This window comes from Ambystoma mexicanum, chromosome 9, assembly GCF_040938575.1.
Source record: "Ambystoma mexicanum isolate Mex_15411 chromosome 9, UKY_AmexF1_1, whole genome shotgun sequence".
Classification (NCBI taxonomy): domain Eukaryota; kingdom Metazoa; phylum Chordata; class Amphibia; order Caudata; family Ambystomatidae; genus Ambystoma; species Ambystoma mexicanum.
Genome location: NC_090931.1, coordinates 705,325,153 through 705,343,283, shown reverse-complemented (window position 1 = coordinate 705,343,283; position 18,131 = coordinate 705,325,153).

The following is an 18,131-nucleotide window of genomic DNA, read 5'->3' as shown; positions in this document are numbered from 1 at the left end:
GAGGCTTTCGCTTCCACCTTCTCGCCCCCCCTCCCCCTTCGGCTGACTCCCACCCTGACACAGCCCTCTCCACTCTCCACTCTGCTATATCTGATACCCTTGATATCCTTGCCCTGTCATGAGAATCCGCCTGAAGCCCAAAGCCAAACGTAACTCGGATCTCGTCACCCTTAAACGCAAGTGCAGGGTGGCAGAGAGGAAATGGCGTGCTTCATGTTCATCCTCTGACAAACTGGCCTGCCGCCTGCTCCAAAGGCAATACCGGCTCTCCGTTCTCACTAAGAAGAGAGCCCTTATCCAAGCCCGCATCTCTGCGGCATCTAACAATTCGGCCGAACTCTTTAAAATCTGCAAGGAGCTGGCCAACCCTGCTGCAGTCTCCACCTCTCCTGTCCCCTCCCAGGCCCTCTGCATGGCACTGGCCTCTCACTTCATTTAAAAAACTCAGGACATCCTGTCCTCACTCTCCTCCTATCACCTCCCCTCCTCTGGTCCCTGCTCTCCCTCTGGCCCTTCTGCAGCCACCCCTCCTCCCTCCTTCTCTGCCTTTCCCCTTTTTTCTGCTGACGAGGTTTCGAGACAAGTCCGATCTATGAAAGTCTCGTCAAAACAAGTCCACCCCTGTTCCTCCAAAACTATCAAGGACCACATCGACTCCCTGGCACCTGCCCTGGCTGATTTCTGCAATCACTCCTTCGCCTCTGGAGTCTTCCCATCCCCCCTCAAGAACTCCCTTGTGCACCCCCTTCTTAAGAAACCCTCTTCCGACCCCTCCTGCCCAGCTAACTATTGCCCAATCTCTATCACTCCCTTCCTGGGCGAGCTCCTGAAGAAACTGGCCATCTCCCAGCTTAATCTCCATGCTGAATCTGTTGGTAGTCTTCATGACCATCAGTCTGGCTTCAGAGCTGCCAGAAGCACGGAAACTGCTCTCCTGAACATCCGTGAGGACCTGCTCTCAAACCTTGATTCTAACACCCCTTGTGTTCTCATTTTGCTCGACCTCTCTTCTGCCTTTGACAGTCAACCGCACCATCCTGCTCAATCGTCTCCGTGATAACCTGGGTATCACTGGTCAGGCTCTGGCGTGGCTGACCTCCTTCCTCTCCAATCGACCCTCCCAGGTCCAACTGGGTTCCTTCCTCTCTGACATCTTTTTCTCTACCTGTGGTGTCCCCCAGGGATCTAACCTCTCCCACTAGCTGTTTGTTAAGTTTATATATGCTATGTTATGAGTATGGAACTTTACCCACTCATTATTCTGTATGAAGAATTCTGTCAGGTATGTTCCATTTAGAGTGTTTTCGTTTGAGGCAGGCAGTTTGAGAGCATCAGCTGTGCCACAGGGTTGTGACTGCTGCCTGTTGTGTTTTCACTTCAATAAACCCATTAACTTTGAATGAGCAGTGGCTGTTTATTCAACATTGGCGACGAGGATCAACCCACTGCTTCTCCGACCGTATCACATTACTTTCCTGGACACAGCACCTCCCTCCCAGCAGCCTGGACACCAGAACATGAAAACAGCACAAGGCTGATCAAACAGAAACGGCTCCCCGTCTTGCCGCTCCTCCCAGTGATGGGAGTTTGAGCGGCGCCCTTTTCCCAGCACAGCTGACAGCATCACAGGCAGCAGGCGCAGGGCTGCGAGCCCTTCAGGTCAGATTGGGAGGGGAAGGAAATCTTATCCGTGTGCGCAGAGTATCTAGGGGATGTACTTTCACAGACTGGACTTATACATTGTATTTCAGTAATCAAGAGTCTGTGCATATACAGTACTAGACTCTTGTTTAATTTTGAACTGAGCCTGAATCTCCATGTACCACTAAACAATGAATGCTTTCCTGAACACTCCATACTCTGACTAAGGAAGAAGCCACTGTGACACATAATAATATTAGAAACTTGGAACATTCCATTTCACAAATTCATTCACAGTAACCTCAGGGCAGCTAATCAAACTTCAGATAAATCCATTCTGCAAGCACACAGAATACTCCCGGCCCTCTGCTCACCTGCAAACTGTCCTACCTGCACCCCTCACCTGGAACAGACGAAATGGCAGCAGCAGTACCGCCGCCAGCTCCATTTCTCTCCGATCCCGGTCGCCCTCCGCTGAGATGGGATAGATGGATCAAATCCTTTGAAAACTATCTGGTGGCCATAGGTGGTGACAGGTATAGCTCCGGGAGAAAAAAGGCACTCCTTTTTCACAATCTTGGAACAGAGGGTCGCATAGTGTTTGATGGCCTCACACGAACCCATGAGGAAGGTATTGGTGACGGCGATGAATACCTTATAGCCATCCAAAAAATTGCAGGACACTTTGAGCCAAAAAAGAACATTACTTTTGAAAGGCATAAGTTCTTTCAACGTACCCAGGATAGTGCGGAGTCGGTCGAATCTTACGTGGCTTCACTCAGGACACTGAGTCACACATGCGAGTTTGGAGAACTCACTGATTCTCTCATTAGAGACCAAATAGTGCGTTGCACGAATAGCTCCAGAGTACAAGAGAAACTACTGGCCAAGGATGTCTCGCTGGAGCAAGCTGTAGAATTAACACGTAGTATTGAACAGACGTCCCAGTACATGAGAGAGATGAAAATTGACAAGCAACAATCACAAGGCTTGGCACAAGGAGTGTGTGCTGTTCAACAAAAGAAGAGAACACCCAACAAAAAGGAGTGGTGGATTCAGAAGTGCACAAGGTGCAGCAATTCAAGACACATGGCAAATTGTCCCACATGCCCAGCGAGATTCGCAGAGTGCTACAAATGCAAGAAGAGAGGGCACTCCGCAAATGTGTGCAGGGAATCCTCCATTAATGCTATTGAGCAAAGAGATCCTGCATCTGTTAGTCATAGTCACACATCGGGCAGAACAATTAATGAAGCTCCCATTCAGGAAAACAGTACTCGCCACATATTCCACATTTATGCAGTATCCGACGACAGTAAGGGTCCTATTGATCAATTCGAAATAGATGGCTGCAACATTGAAATGAAAGTAGACTCAGCCTCCCCTTGGACAATAATATCCCTGGATACATTCAAGAACGTTCTAGGGAAGAAATGCAGCATATTATCCCAAACAGGAGTAAAACCATGTGGATATGGAGAGTCATCTATTGCCATGGTTGGAGAATTCCAAGCAAGAGTAGCATACAAAGGGAGAGCATGTATGGCCAGGATCTTGGTAGCGAAAAAGGGCGCATCGTTATTGGGGTGGGATGAGCAAAGAGAACTTGGTGTCCGCATTCAAGCTAATGCCAGTGAACCAGTGACAATTGCTGAGATTGAGGACAAGTGGAAAAAGGAATTCCCAGAAGTTTTCACATCCAATCTAGGAAAGTTATCCAACTTTGAACATGATATAAAGCTAAAACCAAATTCCAGACCCGTTGTTCACAAGGTGGGACCAGTTCCACTCAAACTACGACAACAACTGAGTGAAGAACTTGATAATCTGATGCAGAAAGTGGTGATAGAACGCATTGAAGGGACAGAATGGCTTTCTCCTGTTGTTCTAGTGGCAAAAAGCAATGGAAACTTAAGGCTGTGTGTCGATCTGAGGGACTTGAATAAGAACATCTTCATTGAGAGGCATCCACTACCCATCATCTCAGAGACTCTAGCCACATTGGGAGAACCCAGTTGGTTCTCAGTAATTGACTTATCTGCTGCATACCATCAAGTTCCACTGTCAGAACAATGCCAACATGTTACCGCATTTGTAACACCTCTGGGTACCTTTAAGTACCTACGGATGCCTTTTGGGTTGGCATCTGCCGCATCAGTTTTCCAAAGGGTGATGGAAGAAGTATTAAAGGGGCTCAAGAATGTGGCAGTTTTTCAAGACGATATCCTAGTGTATGCTGAGTCTGAGGTTGAGCATGATTGTATATTGAGAAATGTACTGCAAAGGTTAAAGTCAGCTGGTCTCACAGTGCAGAGGGAAAAGTGTTGCATCTCTCTTAGAGAAGTTGAATACTTAGGTCATAAGGTTTCAAGTCAAGGAATATCTCCAAACGTTAAGCTAGTAGAGAATATTTGTGGTGTTCCTGCTCCGACAGACAAAGATCAACTTAGATCCTTTATGGGCATGGCCGAATATTACCACAAGTTTGTGGAAAAGTTTGCAACCATTTCCTCACCATTGAGGAATTTGCTAAAGAAAGGGGTGTCTTTTAATTGGACAACAGCATGTCAGGAAGCATTTTCCACCATAAAAGAGAGTAGTATCGAAAGCACCCTCCCTAGGCAGTTTCATTAGTGGTAGAAAGACAGTTCTCTCAGTTGATGCGAGCCTGACTGGGTGGGGTGCCACATTGTGTCAAGTAGATTCAGGTAAGCAGGTTCATACGATTGCATTCGCTTCCAGACCATTAAAGGGAGCTGAGTGCAATTATTCGGTAATTGAAAGAGAAGCTTTGGCCGTTTATTGGGCCATTTTACACTTTAAATATTTTCTATGGGGACAGGAGTTCCTGATTAAATCAGACCATAAACCTCTGGTACAACTACTAGGTAGTTGTGATTGGGCAAAAGGCTCGCCCAGGATTGCGAGATGGATGATTGGGCTGCAAGGTTACGGTTTTACACTCAGTTACATTCCAGGCAAAGACAATGTAGTTGCTGACTGTCTGTCCAGGCTTCCTTTGGATCAGGTGGGACTAGTCCCCAGCATAGAGAATGAGGAGGATTTGTGTATCTCGAATATCACAGAGAATGCTGTGGGGAAAGGAGAGTGGAGTGAAGCTGATCTAGAGGATTTGTGTCTTTCCAGAGTGAAGGAGTGGACTAGGTTGGGATGGCCCAGGAAGGAGTCTCTAGATAGAAACTTTGATCAATTCTATGAAATTAGGTTAGAATTAAATTTGTCTGAGAATGGTGAGATATTGAGAAGAGGATGCAAGATTATTCCCCCTGCAAGTATTAGAGCTCGCTTGGTTGACCTAGCTCATCAGGGCCATCTGGGCATAAGTGGTACCAAGAGGTTGGTGCGACAGTCATATTGGTGGCCAGGGATGGACAGCATGGTTGAGAAGAAAGTTAGAGACTGTAGGGAATGTAGAAATGCTGATAAAAGTAAAGTTGTCTGAGAAGTTCCACTCAGTCCAGTTAAAGTTCCTAGTGAACCCTGGAAAAAACTTGCAGTGGACATCATTGGCCCTATCCAAGGTCGGGGGGATGGTTTCAGATTCATGGTGGTACTAATGGACTACCACACCAAGTGGTTAGAGTGTAAGGCATTATGAGAGGCTACCACCAACGAATTGATCATGTTTTTTGAGGAGCTATTTTACAAAGAAGGGTTTCCCACAGAAATTATAACAGATAACGGAGTGCAGTTCTGTTCACAAAGAATGAAGGAGTTCTTACAGTGCTATGAGATCAAGCATTCCAGGACTGCTCTATATCATCCTAGGGCAAATGGCATGGTTGAAAGGGCCAATAGATTCATTAAAGGTGGCATTCAATTGGCACTAAATTCGGGTATTGATTGGTCTAGGTTGTTGAGGGAAATGGTGTGGAGTTATTGTATCACACCACATTCCACCACTAAGGTTTCACCATTTGTCTCACTTAGAGGGAGACAACCTGCCTCCAAATTATGCCCAGGATGGTTAGGATTGGCTGGATGTGTGAAAGTAGATAGGAAGAAGATAATGACTTTGATATGTGAGGCCCAAGATGTATATAAACAAAGGTTTGACTCCACATTTCATGTTAAAGAAGTGGGATTGGTGGAAGGAGACATAGTTCTCATAAAGAATCCTCGCTTTGGTGTAAAATGTTCTGAAAGCAAGTTTTTAGGTCCAAGAAAAATAGTAACCATTCGAGGCAATGTGGCTATACTCGATGGTGGTGAATGTTGGTCTATTTCTAGGCTTGTCAAAAGCACTTTAGATTCTATAGTCGATGAAGGCAACATGGAGGGTGTTGACGAGGGTGGTGAGTCAACTGATAAACAAGATGAAGGAAATTCGCAAAGGACATTACATTCAGAGGAAAACAACATGAGAGATATAACTAAATCAAATGAAGGACACTCGAAAGATCTGAATCTCAGCATTGATAGACAAGTTAGGAGAACAAAGACATTTCCGGATCGATATAAGGATTTTTATTTGGAGTAAAGTGCCTGGTACTTTGTCCTGTGTAACATGCAAGGGGGAAGGTGTGTTAAGTTTATATATGCTATGTTATGAGTATGGAACTTTACCCACTCATTATTCTGTATGAAGAATTCTGTCAGGTATGTTCCATTTGGAGTGTTTTCGTTTGAGGCAGGCAGTTTGAGAGCATCAGCTGTGCCACAGGGTTGTGTCTGCTGCCTGTTGTGTTTTCACTTCAATAAACCCATTAACTTTGAATGAGCAGTGGCTGTTTATTCAACACTGTTCAACCAGTATCTGGCACTTCTTGCTCACTGCATCGCCGCTCTCTGTACCAACTTCCAGTGCTATGCGGATGATACCCAGCTCATTTTCAGGCTACCCTCGGCCTCCCCTTCCCCTTCCCTCATCTCCGATTGTCTTTCTGCTATCCAGGAATGGTGTGCCGCCAACGACCTCTGCCTTAATGCCAGTAAGACTGAGATTCTACTTATTGGCACACTCACTCCCTCCTTCCCTGCAGCTCTCTGGCTGGCCTCCCTTTGCCCTCTTCCTGCTCCTACCTGCAAGGCAAAAAACCTCGGGGTCATCTTCGTCTCCACGCTCTCTTTCTCTCCTCACATATCTGACGTCTCTAAGAAGTCACACTACCAGCTACACCTCCTCAGAGGTATCCTTCCTTTCCTCTCCTTCCCCCAGAAGCTCACTGTCTCCAGAGCCCTGGTTCTCTCGAAGCTGGACTACTGTAACAGCCTCTATCTAAATCTTCCTGCCTCTACTCTCCGCCCTTTGCAACTCATCCAGAACAGGACTGCGAGACTTGTCCTTGGCCTCAAGCCCACGGACCGTATCTCTCCAGGACTGAAATCGCTACACTGGCTCCCAGTGGCTGCGAGGATTAAGTTCAAAACCCTCTGCGTTGTCCACAAGGCCTTCTGGGGCCTTGGGCCAAAATACCTTCAACTCTCCCTTCCTAAATATCTTCCTTCTCGAGCTCTTCGCTCATCCACCTCCAACTACCTCAGGGTCAGCCGCTTCTCCAAACAACGAGCTGGGGGTAGATCTCTCTCCGCAGCAGGGCCCTCCCTCTGGAACAGCCTTCCTGCCTCCCTGAAACTTGAGGAGAACCATCTCCGGTTCCGGAAGCACCTCAAAACCTTTCTCTTTGCCTGCGCTTTCTCTCCCTCTCTCCCCTGCTAAAATCACTGAACCTGCACTGAATCTGCAACTGGCCACTCACCGATCTCGGTCCTTGGCCCAGTCACTCTTCCCTGCACTGCCTACGGGACTGTCTCTGTATCCTACAGCCCTTTCTCCCGGCACTTACCTCGCACTTGCCACCAGCTGGCCCTATTATTTATCTTGTGTTCTACTAACCATGTATTGCACTCTCCTGGCACTTGCCACCAGCTGGCCCTATTACTTATCTTGTATTGTACTAACCATGTACTGCACTTCCCCTCTCCCCTTCCCCTTGCACTTTTCCCAGTCCCCCTACCCTTGCACTTGCGCAATCTGAATGACACCTGGCCTAGTAGGATCGTTGTCTGTTCTCCCCTTATCCCCCCTGCCTCGTCGCGCCTTGAAACACTTGTGTATAGGCGCGTTACAAATGCCATATCATATCATATCATATGCATTGATCTGCACTACTTGTATCACCCTTGCAGGGCCAACTAGCTGAGGAAACTGTCCCGACTGCACCTTAGCCATCCAACGTCCCTGCTTTACTGTTTCTCACGTGCTATGAGTCCTTGCTCACCCATATCACGCACGCATTGTGACGCTCACCCGCAACGCCCAGTGAAATATCTGCTCACTCTTCTAACAAGCTCTGTTTACGTCGTCCATACTCTCTGCCTCAAAAGGTTTATGACGCCCTACTAGCTGCAGCACAGCCCCTTGCCAGCATCCTCTACAATCTGGTCGTACCCTAGGTAATTTGCTTTACAAGTATGCTCCTCTCACGTCACGCTACTTTGCTGCATGTCTGAGCCTGGCAACCTAACCATCTGGTGTCCTGCCTGGCGCCTCGCATCTATATTAATTGTACATCTAGTTGCCCAATTGTCCTGCTGTGATTGCTACTGCACTGACTGCCACTGCATACTCAGCTATCTAACTGCCTTGCTTTTGGATTCTACGGCATACCCAGATATTTAATTGTTCTGTTGCGAATGTTGGACACCTACCTCGAGTCATATAAGCGACTCAGGAACTTCCTCAAAGTCATTACCATTGCATTAAAGAATCCTAGGCTGACCTATGTTGGCCTTAACAGGCCAGCATGTCCTAGACACCATCCTATCCTATGCCCCACCCCATTCCTACCTAACCTAAACCCATTCCAGCCTTGCCATAAACAAACCCACCCCATTGCAGACATTTGCATTATCCAAAAAGCAATGCATGCCTCTATCCCTGGCACTCCTATTCTGAATAACAATCCCATCAGGAATTTCTATCCTAGCTTAAGCATATTGAGACGCGACGGCCTCAGATCCAGGATACACACCACCTCGCCTCTTCCTAACACAGGTCCAAGAAAAAGTAAAAGCAAACTCAAACTAGCCACTCCCACCACATACACAACAGCATCTCCTGACCAGCCTACTCCCCGTTCTAATGCTTCCTCCCCCCGCACACTTAACAGAAAACCACACCAACCTACCACCGAAACAATCAAAGGCGCACTAATCAACCCAAGATCATTAGTCGCCCATGCCTTAGACATAGCCGACATCATCTCGCTAAATGATCTGGACTTCATAGCTATTACCGAGACCTGGCTCCACGCAGCATCAGGTCCCATACTAGCGCTAGCCACCCCAAATGACTACACCATCTTCCGCATGGATAGACAAACAGCCAAAGGTGGTGGAGTCACCTTTATAGCAAGAAGTTCCCTTAGCATAAGACACATACTAAACCAAACTCTCCCATCTGCAGAATCACTTACCATCAAACTATCCACAGCCAACAAAAGCACAATCACCATCCATCTTATCAACAGACCGCCAGGTCCCATATCCTCATTTAACGACGACATAGCTCTCCTGCTCTCCAACAACACCAAACCCAATTCACAGATACTTATTCTAGGTGACTTCAACCTGGGCTACATTGACGAGAAAGATGACAAAGCAAGCACAGTCGCAAACACTATCTCAGAATTAGGACTCACCCGCCACATCTCTCAACCCACACATAGCAAAGGCCGCACCCTCGACTGGATAGCAGACCTCAATTGCAACACCTCCATCCTATCCAACACACCTTGCACCTGGACTTACAACCACCTCATCACCTTCACCATCAACAAAGATAAACAAATACCGGTGCCCCTTCCAAACGCTCCTGCCACATTCACAAGAAACAGTAAAAACATCACAGTCGAGAAACTCATCCCTTTACTCCAACCCATGATTGACTTCACACCTACCATTATCAACCCCACAGAATTAGTAGACCTCTATAACACAACCATTCTTAAGGCCATTAACACTGTAGCACCACTCCAATTACGGAAAACCAAACCACGCGCGCACCTCAATTCTTGGTTCACTCCTGAATTAAAAACCCTCCGCAAAAATAAAAGACAAGACGAATCAGCATGGAAACAGTCTCCTTCCGCTAATAATAAAACTGTCACACCGCTACCTAGACCGCGGACACACCATTCCGCTCGCCCCTCCTTGTCTACCGCTCGCCCCTCCTTGTCTACCCATTCCAGCACTCCCCGACACTCATGCATTATGCGCCCCACTCACGTCGCACACAGCAGGGCACGGCATGACAGGTTTGGGGTAACGGGTGTTTATCGCCCCTCACGGCGGTGGCAGATCAACTGGAGGCTCCGTCATTTCAGGAACTCACATCCCTTGCGGAGACCGGCGCTTCCCGGCACTTCACGGATCACGTGACTTCTGTTGCCTAGCAGCATGGCAACACTCCGGTTCGCGTCACACGTGACTCTACGTACGACCCTTCCGAGGATAAAAGGAGTCTGTGAACCGAGGGCGTTGCTTCACAGCTGTCTTGTTTTGGATCACGTGACGCTCTCTGTTCGTTCTAGGACCTGCTTAGATTCTGACCTCGGCTTGCTCCACGGATTCCTCTTGCCTAGCCCTTCAAGTACTTTTGGATTTACCTGTCATCGACCCACGCTTGCTCCACGGATTCCTCTTGCCTAGCCCTTCAAGTACTTTTGGATTTACCTGTCATCGACCCACGCTTGCTCCACGGATTCCTCTTGCCTAGCCCTTCAAGTACTTTTGGATTTGCCTGTTACCGACCCACGTTTGCTCCACGGACTCCACTTGCTTAACCCTTCACTGGCTTGGGCCTCAGTCCTACAAAAAGGTGGTTACCTGTTCTACCCTACAGCTTGTTCCAGCTACAGCTAGGAGACCCACGCCTTGACCCAAGACCTCACAGGTATTCAGGGATTTCGGGGTTATGCACATAAAGGTATTCGGGCCCTGTTTCTTTGCTTAACCACTGTACCTTTCCTTACAGCGCTCAAGGGGTTCTTCCGGCTGTTCCCGCGTCCTGGTTTTCCGGACTTCCACCTGTGGCCTTAATATTCACACTGACGATATTACTAAACCGTCAGGGTGTTTCTTGGGGACAGAGGGGTTGTTCATACTCTACACGACCAACGAGCTACGTAACAGATTCGTAACAGACTGTGAAGCCCTTTTTTTGGTCGTCCAGAGCATGAATCCCTCCGCCGGGGATCCAGTGACCGCCTTGTTACAAGCCGTGGCGGCCCTTAGGACCGACATGACTACCGCCACGGCAGCAATACACCACCGTCTGGATGCCCTCCAGAGCACACGTTTTCCTTTACCCTCGGATGCTGAATTCGGTGACACAGTCCCTTCAGACCAACCAGCCCCGGTTATGGCTCCTGCACCCACTCCCATTCTGCTTCCTACGCCCGTTCCCCTTGCTGCCCCCGAACGATACCAGGGGGACCCTCGAAGGTATCGTACTTTCATTAATCAATGTAAGCTACACTTTTTGTGTAGACCCTTAGCGTTCCCCGATTCTGTTACAAAGGCCGCATTTCTTCTATCCCATTTGTCAGGGGTAGCGGCCACCTGGGCCAATCCGCTGCTAGAGAACGACCATCCCGCCCTCTATGACTTCGATCTTCTTGTATCAGAAATGGCCAAAGTCTTTGATACACGGTATAAAGCCCACTCCAGAGACCTCGAACTCCTAGACCTAACACAAGGCAAACATACATTGATAGAGTACATTGCTAAATATAACCAGCTCGCTGCTGAGACATCCTGGCCAGAGGAGAAAAAAGCAATCGTATTCTACCGTGGCCTGTGCAACTCCATGAAAGATGCTCTCTCAGCGGTTCCTGCCCTTCCCTCGGTATTCTCGGATTTGGTGGATCTTGCGTTACAAGTAGACGCAAGGAGATCCGAGAGAAGGGCCGAAACGTCTTTTTCTGCCCACTCTGGACATCCCATATCCACCGCCCCTGTTGAACCCATGCAAATAGGAGGTGTCCGTAGTCCGATAACCCTATCCGAACGAGAACGCCGGAGAAATGACAATGCCTGCTTTTATTGCGGGTTGAACGGACACTTTGTAAGGGAATGCCCCAGACGCCCCAAGAATAAAGCATCGGGTTTTCCGAAGGCTCGCCCATGATACAGGGGGCACCGGCGAGCCTATCTCTGTCCCCTTCCGAACCTGCCTTTGGCCCTGTCAGACCGATTGAGGTCCATGCCCTGCTAAAACCCACTGGGGAGATCAAACACATAGTCCATATTGTGATCGATTCCGGGGCCACTGGTTGTTTCATCGATATTTCCCTGGCCCATCGTCTCAACCTGCCCCTGGTTAGGAAGGAACATCCGGAACCAGTACATGCTGTGGACGGCACTTCGCTATCTTCTGGTCCGATCAGGTTCCAAACTGCTCCTATGGAAGTGGTGATCCAAAACAACCATAGAGAAACCCTAGTACTTGATCTGATTAACACACCACAGTTCGGCATCATACTGGGGATACCATGGTTACGGCAACATAACCCATTGATCAATTGGGGCAACGGACAGGTCACGTTCGAGTCGGATCTGTGTCAACATTACTGTCTCATCGACACAGATTCACAGTCCACTCCTGCCTCGATTCTTGGTGCCATGACCGCCACCCATCTCAACGACACGGTTTCGGACCCTGTGCCTTCACACACTGTGGGGGCTGTCACAGCCGACATACCTGCGGCCTATCACGATTTTCACATGGTGTTCGATAAAGCCACTGCTGAGGGCCTTCCCCCTCATAGACCGTACGATTGTCTGATCGACCTGGTTCCGGATGCTCCTATTCCCAGGGGTAGGATTTATTCGTTGTCACGGTCCGAGGAGCAAGCCCTTAAGGATTACATACAGAAAGCACTGGAATTGGGTCATATACGTCCTTCTTGTTCTCCAGCTGCTAGTCCGATCTTCTTTGTGCCGAAAAAAGAGGGCGATCTCCGTCCATGTGTGGACTACAGACGGCTAAATGCCATCACTATAAAGAACAGGTACCCTCTTCCGCTCATATCCACGCTACTGGACAGGTTGACTAAAGCATCCGTTTTTACCAAACTGGACCTCAGAGGGGCGTACAATCTGGTTCGCATGCGGCTTGGGGATGAGTGGAAGACGGCGTTTTGCTCCCGACAGGGTTTATTCGAGTACACTGTAATGCCCTTCGGGCTTTGTAATGCTCCTGCCACGTTCCAACGTTTTGTCAATGACGTATTCTCGGACATCCTGGATACGTTCGTGTTGGTTTATCTGGACGATATACTGATCTATTCATCCTCCCTGGAGGAACACGTCGGGCATGTTAGGGAAGTGCTCTCTCGCCTTAAGGCTAATGCCTTGTTTGCCAAACCTGAAAAGTGTCTGTTTCATTCCAAGGAAGTGGAGTTTCTGGGCTTTCACATATCCCCTGGGGGCCTGTCCATGAATTTATCCAAGGTCCATGCCGTCACTGAATGGCCGACTCCCGTTACTCTGAAACAACTCCAGTCTTTTCTCGGCTTCGCGAATTTCTACCGGCGATTCATCGTCGGCTTCTCTTCTATTGTCTCTCCACTGACCGCTCTGACCAGCCCCCTGGTCCCGTTCACTTGGACCTCGACTCATCAGAAAGCTTTTGAGGAACTCAAGGCCAGGTTCGTGTCCGCCCCTGTTTTGCAGCATCCTGATTCCGATCTCCCCTACGTTCTGGAGGCAGATGCCTCCTCGTTTGCTCTAGGCGCAGTGTTGTCTCAACCATGCCCGACCACGGGTTGTCTTCATCCAGTGGCCTATCACTCGCGTAAATTCTCGGTGGCTGAATCACACTATACGGTAACCGAAAAAGAGTTATTGGCCATCAAGGATGCTTTACAAACATGGCGTCACCATCTCATGGGAGCAAAACATCAGACAGTAGTATATACAGACCACAAAAACTTACAGGACCTGGCCTCTCTAAAATGTGCAAACAGCAGACAGGTGCGTTGGCATTTGTTTTTTGCCGCTTTCGATTTTGTGGTCAAGCACAGACCAGGACACATTCATGGCAAAGCTGATGCCTTATCCCGATCTCCCGGAGGGGAGTCCTTGTCCGTTTACCCCGACACACTGCTAGGAAAGGGCCATGTCATCTGTACTTGTACTCCATCCCCCACCATGCTTACTGACATCAGGCGTTGGGTTTCCCAGAACCCTCAGGCACTCAACGAATGGGACATAGCCCTTCACGAGGGGTTACCTTTTATCCACGATAAATTGTTCCTTCCTACGTGTGACGTACGCAACCAGGCGTTAACATGGTCACACGATGCTGCGGTAAACGGCCATCCCGGGCAACAGCGTACTCTGGACCTATTGCAACGCTGGTGCTGGTGGCCTTCCATGAGAAAAGACGTCGAACATTACGTTAACACTTGTTCCATATGTGCCCAGTGTAAAACACGCAAAGGACGGCCTTTAGGGCTACTCTTGCCGCTACCCGTACCTCCCAGACCATGGCACACCGTCTCGATGGATCTCATCACTGACCTACCCCGCAAGCAGGGCTACGATACCATATGGGTTATCGTCGATTCATACACCAAAATGGCCCGCTTTATCCCCTGTACTGGTATACCATCTGCTCCAGCCCTGGCTCGCTTATTCTTCAGATCTGTCTTCTGTCTCTTTGGTTTGCCACAGGTCATCATATCAGACCGTGGGTCACAATTCACGTCCTATTTCTGGCGCGCTCTCACCAGACTTCTGGGGATCGATGCTCGCTTCTCTTCGGCTTATCACCCCGAAAGCGACGGGCAGACCGAGCGGGTAAATCAGGCTCTGGAGCAGTATTTGCGGTGTTTGTCCCTCCAGTACCAGGACTCTTGGGCCAAACTACTGTATATTGCTGAATTTGCATACAATAACTCCCGTCATTCGACCACTGGTTTCTCGCCCTTTTATGCTCTATACGGGCAGCATCCACGTGCCCTTCCACTTCCTGATTTTCCCTCTGCTACTCCCGCTGCTAATGCCTGTGTTCGTGATCTGGCCGGTGTCCATGCCCAGACCTTGGTCCATCTCCGTGAGGCCCAAACAGTTATGAAGAGGAAGGCTGACCGTAAACGGGCTGCAGCCCCGGAGTATCGGGTGGGTGACCGGGTGTGGCTTTCAACCAGGCATTTGCGGATCCCTGGTTGTCGCAAGTTGTTGCCTCGTTTTGTGGGCCCTTATAGGATCTCCAGGGTCTTGAATCCCGTGGCTCTCAGGCTTTCGGTTCCCCTTTCCTGGAGGATTCACCCGGTCTTCCATACTTCTCTCCTGAAACCCTACCTTGCTCCTACCCGTGTCCTGGTCCCGCCCGCTCCTGTCTCGGTGGCTTCTCGGGATGTTTATGAGGTCAGTGCCATCCTTGGGTCCCGTTTCCATCGGGGTCGGCTTCAATACCTGGTGGACTGGCTGGGCTACGGTCCCGAGGATCGCTCTTGGGTTCTCTCCCGGGATGTCCAGGCTCCGCTTCTGGTTTCTCGTTTTCATAGGGACAATCCTGCGAGCCCACGGGGTCGTGGGCCTTTGAGGGGGGATTCTGTCACACCGCTACCTAGACCGCGGACACACCATTCCGCTCGCCCCTCCTTGTCTACCGCTCGCCCCTCCTTGTCTACCCATTCCAGCACTCCCCGACACTCATGCATTATGCGCCCCACTCACGTCGCACACAGCAGGGCACGGCATGACAGGTTTGGGGTAACGGGTGTTTATCGCCCCTCACGGCGGTGGCAGATCAACTGGAGGCTCCGTCATTTCAGGAACTCACATCCCTTGCGGAGACCGGCGCTTCCCGGCACTTCACGGATCACGTGACTTCTGTTGCCTAGCAGCATGGCAACACTCCGGTTCGCGTCACACGTGACTCTACGTACGACCCTTCCGAGGATAAAAGGAGTCTGTGAACCGAGGGCGTTGCTTCACAGCTGTCTTGTTTTGGATCACGTGACGCTCTCTGTTCGTTCTAGGACCTGCTTAGATTCTGACCTCGGCTTGCTCCACGGATTCCTCTTGCCTAGCCCTTCAAGTACTTTTGGATTTACCTGTCATCGACCCACGCTTGCTCCACGGATTCCTCTTGCCTAGCCCTTCAAGTACTTTTGGATTTACCTGTCATCGACCCACGCTTGCTCCACGGATTCCTCTTGCCTAGCCCTTCAAGTACTTTTGGATTTGCCTGTTACCGACCCACGTTTGCTCCACGGACTCCACTTGCTTAACCCTTCACTGGCTAGGGCCTCAGTCCTACAAAAAGGTGGTTACCTGTTCTACCCTACAGCTTGTTCCAGCTACAGCTAGGAGACCCACGCCTTGACCCAAGACCTCACAGGTATTCAGGGATTTCGGGGTTATGCACATAAAGGTATTCGGGCCCTTTCTTTGCTTAACCACTGTACCTTTCCTTACAGCGCTCAAGGGGTTCTTCCGGCTGTTCCCGCGTCCTGGTTTTCCGGACTTCCACCTGTGGCCTTAATATTCACACTGACGATATTACTAAACCGTCAGGGTGTTTCTTGGGGACAGAGGGGTTGTTCATACTCTACACGACCAACGAGCTACGTAACAGATTCGTAACAAAAACATCCTATTGCTTAGCCTCCAACATCTACAAGTCAGCAATCATCCAAACAAAAAAAACATGTATAACGAGAGAATTAGTAAAGCCAAATCCAACACCAAAGAGCTTTTCAACATCCTTAGAGACCTCGAGTCCCCATCTCCGATACCAGACACATGCACCAAAGACATATCTTGGTGTACCAACTTACAAGAAGCACTCCTTGGCAAAATTGCCATGCTACAATCCAAAATTGAGTCAAAGAAAGAAAGCCTCACTTTCGCTAACAATCCCACCTCACCCACCCACACCACTCGAACGGACAATGACACCCTATTCGAATTCTCCACCATCACCACCAAGGAGGTTGAAGCTATAATAAACTCTCTTAAACCCTCCAAATGTCAAGGTGACATTTACCCAGCCCCAGTTATCAAAGATGCGGCCAAACATCTTGCCCCTTTCATCACCTCTCTTATAAACACATCCTTCACATCCAGTACAGTACCCAATAACTTAAGGGATTCCTGGGTTCTACCTCTACTCAAGAAACCCTCCCTAGACCCTAGCGTCCCCACCATCTACAGACCCATTACTACTGTTCCCTTCCTGCTAAAAATCCTCGACAGAGCTGCCTACTTGCAGATTCAGAACCACCTAGAGAAAAATAACTTGCTAGGACTAAGACAATCTGGCTTCCGACCCAAACACGGCACAGAGACAGCCTTGATCGATCTCAAGACACAAATGGACAACCTTAAAGACAATGGCAAACTAGCCCTTCTTCTCCTCCTCGACCTATCGGCTGCCTTTGACTTGGTAAACTACGATATTCTCTACAAACATCTAACCTCAGCAGCTAAATTCTCTGACAAGGCCAATCCCTGGATTCAGTCCTTCCTGAATAATAGATCCATGAGGGTCTTTGCTCCCACGGCCGCCGCTGAACGGCCCCCATTACTTGTGGCGTCCCCCAGGGCTCCTGCGTTTCCCCCACATTATACAATGTGTTTACTAAACTTCTCTTCGACATACTGGACCGTTTGGGTGTCACCTATACGAATTACGCAGATGACACTCAAATACTCATCCCACTAACAGGCAACTACTCCACCGACAACACTGTACTCAACAATATTTATTCCATTATCCAAGAATGAATGGCCAAACACGGACTTTGCCTCAATGACGACAAGACCAAGCTTCTTCTACTAGGCTCCCAATCCAGACTCAACAACCTCTACAAACTTTACCAGACATTCATCATTGACTGTAACAACATCTCTGTCTCCAACAGTGTTAAAACTTTGGGGATTTACCTTGACTCATCCCTTACATTGACTAAACAAATCAATGCCATCTCTTCCGCCACTGCTTACACATGTAAGCTCATCAATGCCAGCAGACCCTACCTCTCGACCTCTAAATGTACTACTCTAGCCAGAGCACTACTACTCTCTAAAGTCGACTATTGTAATGCTCTCTATTTGGGCATCAGCCAAAAGAACATCAACAAGCTCCAAGTTATCCAAAATAACGCACTAAGATCAGCATTGAACATACTCAAACACAAGCACATCTTTGACGCCAGACACTCCGCTCAATGTCTATCCATCCCTCAAGAATCAATTCGAAAACACTCTCACTCATATACAAGTGTTTATCTAACCGAGCACCTAGATACCTCTCTGACAACTTCATGCTTCACACCCCATCTCGCCCAACCAGATCAGCCCAATGCTAAAATATCCCCAGATTTAAGCTACAAAAAGCAGGCGGCACAAGCTTCACTGTGCTCACCGCAAAACTCTGGAACTCCCTTCCAGCCGATCTCAGATCCGAACCTTCCTTTCAACGCTTCAGACATAGAGCCAAAACATGGCTA